Genomic DNA, 9,666 nt, shown 5'->3' with positions numbered 1-9,666 from the left:
AAGCCACTTTTCCCCTTTTTTTCATTTGTAACCAAACCCAAAAAAACTCTCCCTTTTTCTCTCAACTCTCTCTTTTCCTCTGCTCGGCTGAGAGCCAAACCTCGTTAAAATAACATCGACGACCACCACCCACGGTTGCTGGAATTCCAAAATCAAACCCCGAACAACCCTACAAACTCCAATTTATTCACCTAACCCCTAAACAAGACCTAAAACATCCCCTAAATGTATATACAAGACCCTAAATCTCAAGAGTCCTCTAACTCTTCGGCTACTCTCACCAGCGACCTAACCCCGACAAACCGAGCCCCCAAGGAGAAGCTCTCTCTCCCCTTATGGTAACCCCTTTTACCCCTTTTCTTATTATTTATTTTTTTAGTTTGATTCGAAAAAAACCTTCAAAAATGAAAAAAAATCAACCTTGAAGTTTTTCTTGCTTGGTATTGCTCTGAAAAATGAGGAGAGATCTCCCTTTACATATTTTTTTCCCGAGTTTTATACCCAAGATTTTACAGATACTAATAATAAAAAAAATTTTAATCTACTTGCTCCTCTGACAGTTACTATGTGTGATGATATGTGTTGTTAATGCCCTAGATTTTTTGGGGTTTGTTGAGATTTCTAATGGATTTGGTTCGGCTAGGCTTGACGGCGGCAGCGACCAGCGTGGTTGAATGTGGAAAGAACTCGGTTAGCGGCTATGGGGCTTAACTTTGGCGGTGACGGTGATAGCTGAAAAATATATTATGGTTAGAGTTAGATTAGGTTAGTTTAGGTGTTGGGCTAAGGTTTTGGTTTGGGCCAGGGTTTGGGTTTGGATGTTAGGTATTGGGTTTGTAATAAATAATAATAATAATATTTTTAATAATAATAATAATAATAATAATAATAATAATAATAAATATAATGGTTGAAAAATGGTGACTATAGTTATATTATACATTAACATTTAATCAAAGTTTATGAGTAAATTAATGCCTTTATTCAAAATTGATCTTTGTTTATTTTTAATTTTGTAATTTAGTTTAATAATTTTAATATGGTGATATTTTTGCTTATTTTAGTCCTTAAAATGATATTTTTATCTAAAATTAACTCGTATTTATTTTATTTTATGTAAATTAGTCCAAATCATATAAATTACGTCATAAATTCCAAATCCTATAAATTACATCATAAACTCTAAACCCTATAAATTATATCATAATCTCAAAAACCCTATAAAATTTTATTCACTAATTTTTCAAATAAATGCAATTAAATCCAATTTGATATTAATTTTTTGTTATACATTTTGTAATTGTTTTAATTTGATCATTGTGTGTTGTTTAATTTATTTAAGTTTTAGTTTTTAATTTCATGTTTGTTTAATTTATATCATAAACTTGAAACCCTATAAATTATATCATAATCTCCGAACTCTATAAACTTTTGTTCACCAACTTTTCAGAAGAATGCAATTTAGTTTAATTTTATATTAATTTAAGCTTCACATTTTATAATTATATCGATTTGATCCATGCACACTGTTTAATTTATTTAAATTTTAGTTTATAGTTTCATATTTTTTTCAATTTAATCCTAGTGAGTAGTTTATAATAATTTTTTTATATTTAGATATAATTATTAAAATTTCTCTCTTTATATTTTCTCAAAAGCCTATGGCTATGACTATAAGATTATAATACAAAGTTATATATACATATATAGAGTTAGGATCCTCATTGGATTGAGGGAAATCAAAGGATGAGACTCATTGTTTTTTTTTCAATGAATATCTTGTTATTTTCTATTGTTAATCTTAATCTTTAATTTCCGCATACAATCAACTCGAACACACACACAATCAACTCGAACCCAACCTAACTCGAGCCAAATCATTAAATTAATTTTACATAACTCCTATTTGATTTAACATAATCTGATATGACCTAAAACCTGAACGATTGTTGATTTCATGTACTAGTTAATCTAGTGTGAGTACAAGGTAATATATTTTCAAATATAACTCTCAACCATTTGATACTAAACGCTCACACATTTGACATTCCTGATACTTGAACCCGATACCTCAAGGAATAACAACAATTCATTTATTACTGAGATGGCTCGGTTCGTGCTAAAATACATTAATACATGCGAAGAAAAGGTGGTTTTATTGGATTTTGAATTCCTTGATTGACCATAAACTGGAGTCCAATATCAGAAGATAAATGGGAATTTTTTCATTGGTTTGCTTAATGAAGTCGACTCAAAATTTGAGCGCGGAAAGTCCCCATCCTTAACGAACTAACTGCAAAGTCAGTCGGTTACTGGCAAACTCCATAAAAGAAGTAGAAAATTTCTTCAGCTTTCCTCATGCTCTAGACAAGAAGAAGAAGAAGAAGAGGAGGAAGAAAAGTGCAAGATACTTCAACAATGTCAATCCCAATCCTAGAGACTTGCAAGAAAAGAAAGAGAAGACCAAAGTTGTTTGAGTTACATTCATTTGCTGAACCTGGTTGCCCCATAAACCCCACCGGTCCCTTCCGAGATAACATTCGTTTATTCATAAAACAATGCGCCGAGCCTGAAGATTAATGCGTCAAAGGAATGCCCATTTGGTGCACCCTTCTCGTCCGTGACAAGACCTGCGTCGTCCCTCTTTACACCATCGTAGAGGTTGTTAACCACTCTATAAACCCTTTCTGCGATCACTGCAGATGTACAGGTTTGCTCCTTTCCTTCAGCTTTTGTTTCTTTCTTGTTTCTTAGCATGATTCCGGTTTTGGGTTGTGTTACTGGATTTTGGGGTTCTCATTTATCTTTCATTTTTATAGTTTGCAGTTTTGTGTATCAAAATAAAGTTGGAATTTTCTGGTAAGCATGAACTTTTGACTAAGAAGGGAAAGGAACTAATAGATCAAATAAAATTAGGTAATTGAAAAAAAACCCTATCTTACTAGCATTTGATAACTTCAATAGAATGAAAATCTCTTGATTTCTCACTTTTCTGATCATTTATGTGTAATTAGCCTGAGAAATATAGTATTCAAATCATACCATCTAATGCCAATAAACCTGCTACAGCTGCATTCTGAGTTTTGCTTCTGGATAATGTCTCAAATTTGAGTCTTTAATTTGATTAAATTATTGTATCTTTGTTTGAGGCCAATGCCATTCTCATTTTTCTCCGGTTCTGCAACTTTAGCATGTTAATGAATTCCAAAATGAAACATTACAAGTCTTCAGCTATATTAAGAATCCAAGGACTAAAATGGATCATATACCTGGATCCAGACCAACCAAATGGATTCTGCTTAAGAAAGCATTGCTCCGAGCTAAAATAGTTGCTACAGAACTTTGGATGCTAATTATTCTTCCCAAATTATTAATTCTTGTAGTAAACTGACATTTATTTTCCTTGCTGTTGTGCTTTTTCAGGTTGGAGCAACCATTTAGTTTCCAAAAGTAAGTATCATGTGGTAATACCAAATGACCGAGACTGGAATAAGCCTTTAGAGGATAGTTTACTAAACATCCATTCCCATCTCTTACATGGGTTGATTCACTGTAATGGATTTGGCCATCTCCTTTGCATCAATGGAATTGAAGGTGGTTCTAAGTATCTCTATGGCAGAGAATTCATGGATCTCTGGGATTGTATTTGTGAAATTCTTAGAGCACGGTAAAACTCCAAAACTGAACAATGCAAATTAGCCTATTTCACATTTAAGAATGATACTTCATGAACATTGTTTCACGTTTTTCAGGAAAATCTCAGGGAGGACGCATCAAAGAAGAACGGTATGGATCTACGTTTGCTTCATGGAGTTGCATATGGACATACGTGGTTTGGTTGATGGGGTTACAAATTTTTCCGTGGAAGCTCTGGTGTTTTAGAGGAAAATTATGATAAAGCAATTGAAATTCTCAGCTCCAAGAAACTTGACAAAATCATTCAAGATTTCAGTGATAGGGCGCAGAGAAGACAAATAAAGTGCATGGTTCAGCATTATAGAGACCTAAGTGAAAGCCAGTTGGTTACAATTCGAGATCTTTTCAAGTTTATGCTCACTATAAAATCTCGTTGCGCACTTCAGAAGAAATTGGTAGCAGGTACTACTGCTCCTTCTGCTTCTGTACAGAAAAATTCCATCTCATTATCACTCCATAAGGACAATTCGAAGGAAAAATATTCGAGATGTAAGAAATTTACCAATGTCATAGCTCATATGGATAGCAGATGGCCTGCAAAAAGGCTAGAATTTGCAGCAGAAGTGATTGTAGATGCTTTGAAGGAGCATAAATCTGAAGTCGGTCATGGTGGGATGACAAGGCAAGATTTAAGAGATGCAGCTCGGATGCATATTGGTGATACAGGTTTGCTGGATTATGGTTTGAAATCAATGAACAATGTCATTGTTGGATGTCACATTGTGCGCCGTGGAATTAACTCAACTCGTGTTTTAGAATATACAATAGACGACATAGACAATCCGGTTAAGGAATCAGAAGAAAAAGGCGAGATGCATCAAAAACCTCTGCTAGATGTTTCACCTGCTCCTATCCCTGGAACTGATGTTTATAATGATGTGGTGTATCTGTATAATAACACACTAATGAACTATCCAGAATCAGACTTGCTGGAACTTGCCACTCAGGCAGTTGTAGATGGCAAACAATTTGTGAAGGATCAGCCGTTTAATGATGAAGATGACCAGCTGTTGGTATTCTTTTGCCGAGTCATGCCCAGCTTGTTCAATGAATAGAATATGCCTACCGAGATATCACCTTCCGGTGAACTTGTCACTGTTCCGTTACATGCCACAGTTCTTGACCTAAAAGAAGCTGCTGAAAAAGCATTGAGGGATACTTATTGCATTATGGATAAGTTTGTGGTGACAGAGATTGACAACCTGGATGAGATGGAGGATAAAGATGTGATGTTTGGAGCTCTTGAGTCAGGTGCAGAAATTCTGGTCACAGGGAGTGGGATAGATTTGGACAGTAATCTGAGGCTTGAGGTGGTTCTGTTAATTTAGTAGTCAGATGCCAATGTGGGGCTCGGGATGATGACGGGGAGAGGATGATAGCATGTGATATCCACGAACTGTGGCAGCACACGCGCTGCTGTGGCATAGAGGACTCCGAGGCTGTGCCACCCTTATTTGTCTGCCCAGAGTGCTGCACTTCTTTTGGACCACCAATGACTGACTCTCCCCTAGCATATCCAAGTTGTAGACACCCATTTTGTCCGGGTCTTTTTTTTTTGTTTTATTTATTTATTTTATATTTATTATTGTTATTATTATTATTATTATTATATTTACAATTTACACTTATTTTTTGTGCAGGCCAAGTTCAAGCCCGGACCCAAGGCCCAGTACCTAGCAACCCAGAAACCCACTCAACAACAAGACCAACAGCCAACATCTCACCAGGAGACCAGACCCGATTGACCAAGCACCAAGCCCAAATTGATGGGAACCCAACTGATTCATCTGACCCGGATATGGACCAACCCGACCCAAAACCCTAAAACATATTAGGGTTTTCGACCCTTCAACTCCAACCGCCAACCTTTCAACTATCCAATCGTTGCGCGCCGATGTTACAGCTCCCCAGCCGAGCTTCCCCTCGCCGCTGTCGGAGGTGATTTGCACAAATCAATCCAACAATGACATGCAACAATAAAGGGCAAGGAAATCAGAGAAAACCCATTAAAAAATAAAAGCAAAATCCAATCAAATCGGGGTCAGAGATTTTCTCACTTACCCAAGCTTAGGGAAATCATTCCCCTACAATATCTTATCATCAACCCACATGCAAATAATAAAAAAAGGAGGGGGAGATATTAGGGGGGATTCGGGTTTCAAATAAGAAAAAGAGAGAGGGAGATACTGAGAGAGAAAAAAGGAAAAAAATAGAGAAAATTAAACCCCATCATCGGAACCGAAAGAAAAAAAAGGGAAAAGAGAGATTCATACCTCCATTCAAAGACGAGAAGCCCAAGTATCGCCGATCTTTCAAGATACCCGAAAGGTATTCTTTAGATCTATATTTCTAGGGTTGGTTTTAGGTGAAACTAATTTAGGTTTCGGGTTGTGGGGGAGAAAATGAGCGATTTAGGGTCAGTTGTGCTTCTCCGACCGCTGGCTCTGCTATTTGCCGCTACCTACCCTGCCGTGGGAGTCTCCGACCACCGTGGCCTTCCTCTCTTTGTTTGAGAGAGATCTAGAGAAATCTCCCCTTCTTCTCTTGCCCCTAATAAAACAAATGAAGGGAAATGAAAACAGAAGCCCCATTTTGGGCTTAAGTATTCAGCCTAGAATGGTGCCGTTTTGGCACTGTTCAAAATGACATCGTTTTGCTCCCCCTTTTCGTGTTTTTTGAGTTTGGGATTAATAGCTATTTTAACCCTTGCACTTTTGTAATCTTACCCGTGTTTCTTACATTTTTAGGGTAAATAGCAGTATAGGTCCCTCATGTGTTGTAATGTGCTATTTCAGACATTTAATGAATTATATTTTATTTTATTTTGATCATTAATGTTTCATTACTTTTATTTTAGTCCTGTTTTTTACTTCCCTTTTTATTATTTTGAATATTTGATTTTTGGTACCAATGTTTATAAATGTTATATTTTAGACATTAGTTTGCATTTGGTTTAATTACTGATGGGCCCCTTTATGATTCTGTTTATTTCATTTTAGTCCTTACTGTTATTTTTGGGCTATTTTCATTTTTGTACTTGTATTATTTGACATTTGCAATTTGGGCTTATGTTTATTTGTAATTAATGTAGAGTCTTTTAACTTTTTGATTTTTCTATTTTAGTCCCTTTAGTTTCTATTTTTATTATTTTAGTCCTTACGTTTAAGTTTGTGCTATTTTGGTCCTTCAAATTTTTGTTAATTTTATTTTAGTCTTGTAAATACTTGTATTTTAGTGATTTCATTTTGGTTCATAATGTTTATTCATTTTTAGTCATTTATGTATAAATGTATTTTGCATGTTATGTGATTATTTGTATTATGTAAATAATATTTTTAGTTTCATTTTATGTAAATATTTTATTTTGTATTTTCAATTACATTTATTTTATTGCATTTTATTTATGGATGAAATATTCAATTTTATTTTCAAGAATACGAATACGTAAAATGAGTGTGGAAAGCACCACTTGGTCGAAGTGATGTGATCCCAACGACATTTTAACGATAAAGTAACTTGAAATAAATCGAGTTTATTTTACGAATTAAATTTTTTTAAATGATACAATGTGTTATTTTAATTAACAATTATTTTCATTTTATGTGAATGTAAACTTCAAATTTTTTTATTTATTTGTATTCGATTCACATTTTAGTTAATCAATTTATTGGTTGTAAAAATATTGATTTTCATTTATATTCGATTTGTATATTTATTAATGAGGGAATATTCTTTTATTGATAAGAAATATTCGAGTTAGCTTTTCCGATGGAGGATTGCTAATATCGAGATTTCCTTTTGAGTTAAAGAATTTTTGTACTTAATTAATTCGAAGCAAATAAAATAATGTTCAATAAAAGGATCATCTTTTAACTTTATATTCGATTTGTAATTTCCACCATTACGACAACGTGTAAGCGACACAGTACTAGTTTTTGGGCGTTGTGCGGGTGCTAATCCTTCCACACACGTAACCAGCTCCCGAATCCATCTAATTGAATCTTTGGTGAAAAACATTTTGTCTTATAAAATGATTTTTCTTAAAATTGTTTTAAAAACATTTTTAAGGTATTCAACCTACCTAACCCAAAGGTCGATAGCGACTCCAATCCAATTTTATTCAAATCAATTTGAAATCACCTAATTTTCCAAATTAAAGTCATAATCATTTTTAAAAAAAATAATTTAATAATTGTTTTTTTCTAAAAAAATGGTTATGACAGCTTGGCGACTCTGCTGGGGACTCTTTTTTAGAGAGTCAGACTGTAGGTCGCTTACACATTGTATTTTAGTGAAAATTATGAGTTCGATCTTTAGTTAACTTATGATCCGTTTATTGAAGTTTTTAATTTCTTCATTTTTTGTCATACTAACATTTGAGTTTTTGCTTTCAGATCGGTCCAAGTTTTTGTCAAGTTTTTTCCTTTTCCGTTTTGAGTCAAAGGTAGGTACGCTCGTCCTCACACATCAGTTCATTTGCATGGCATAAGCTCTAGACACAAGCTTTGATCCAAATTAGTCAGGGAGATTGCTTTACTCTCGTAAGAATTTATTCTTTGTACGAGTTTTAGCAAATAACCCATGAGATACATACCTTATACCTTCGTAGGGATTTATACCTCGTATGGGTATAAGGCAATGAATCCCCTTGAATTGAACTCGTTCCGTTCGAAACCTGTAATGGATAAGGATCGAGGATTCGACAGTCCAAGGGGGCACCGATATCAAGGACAACTCGAGTACCCCTTTTTTGTTAGAGTTAAAACCCTGCATATAACGAACCATAAAACGGTCACCCTAGGTATAGACATACCGAACCTCTGTCTGTCAGTAGGTACCCAAAATAGGTGTACGCAAAGGAGGAGCGTTTCTGAACCTTTCTTTTTTATTTTAAATTTTGTTAAATAAAAGCATGTGAACTAGATACCATGCGGTTAGGATTAATTTCTTGAAAAATCATTTTGGGTAGAAAGCATGTTTGGGTAGGATCGTTATCTAATAAAAGCATGCTCGGGTAGATATCATGATTCGGTAGGTGTTATATTTACCTATAAATAGCATATGTTAACTCCATTGATTATCTTGCTTGTGCTAACTCTTTTTTGTCTTTTGTTTGTGTTACTAACTCGTTTTTCTCTTTTGTTTATAATGTTTCATCATTCTTTGTATTGCATTTGCATAGTCACGACATCATGCAAAAGTGTTGATCCGCAAGGGGATATTCAAGAGAAAAGTTTTAAAAGAAGAGGTAAAAGTTTTCAATCAAGCAGTCACATACACAGACAGACGTCGAGGGCTTAAAGGAGTCAAGAGTGCAAGAATGAGAAGAGCTCGAAGATCGTGCAACCTTCGAGACTGATATGATGATCCACTGATCCGAGGAGTAATCCAGCAACAAAGTCTTATTTATGATCATTGCAACGCTAACTATCATGGAGCAATGCACTGACTTCAGCATCGCAGGGGCATCAATCGAGTTAGGTTACAAAGCATTGAGGGGCATCATTTTCGAGGATGAAGAGCCGAGATGAAGTAGTGATCCACTTCAGACTCAATATCTAAGTGAAGACATGTCTGTAAAGTGGACTCTCTTGTAATGTGAAAGCTTTTATCTCTGATGAAAATTATTCTAAAATATTCATCGTTGGGATCAATATTTTTGCATATGCATTTGCATCATTGCATTTTGCATAACATTCATTTAAGCATTTTTACATGCATTAATCATACCTTGTGGGAAACTTTGAGGAAGTTCTTCTAACTATGCAATTGCATTCACACAGTACTGAGAATGGATGCAAAATTCAAGCAATTGAAGAAAGAGCTGGAATAGAGTTTGCAAAAGATGCAAGCAGAGTGGGAAGTTAAAATGGAGCAGGCACAAAAGGCCACCATAGATCGTATCTTGCAAAACCAAAACGACCTGATAGATTAAATCGTAAAAAAAAATGACTGAGCTCAACAAAGGAA

At 34.8% G+C, this 9,666-nt stretch overlaps 1 pseudogene; it reads left to right on the top strand.

The window, feature by feature from the left end:
* The first annotated feature begins 2,418 nt into the window (after nucleotides 1–2,418).
* Nucleotides 2,419–5,521, top strand: LOC120136445 (annotated as a pseudogene).
* The last annotated feature ends 4,145 nt before the right edge of the window (nucleotides 5,522–9,666 follow it).

The sequence above is a fragment of the Hibiscus syriacus genome, unplaced genomic scaffold, assembly GCF_006381635.1.
Source record: "Hibiscus syriacus cultivar Baekdansim isolate YM2019G1 unplaced genomic scaffold, ASM638163v2 tig00110630_pilon, whole genome shotgun sequence".
NCBI lineage: Eukaryota > Viridiplantae > Streptophyta > Magnoliopsida > Malvales > Malvaceae > Hibiscus > Hibiscus syriacus.
This window is presented reverse-complemented; position numbering and strand designations above follow the sequence as displayed.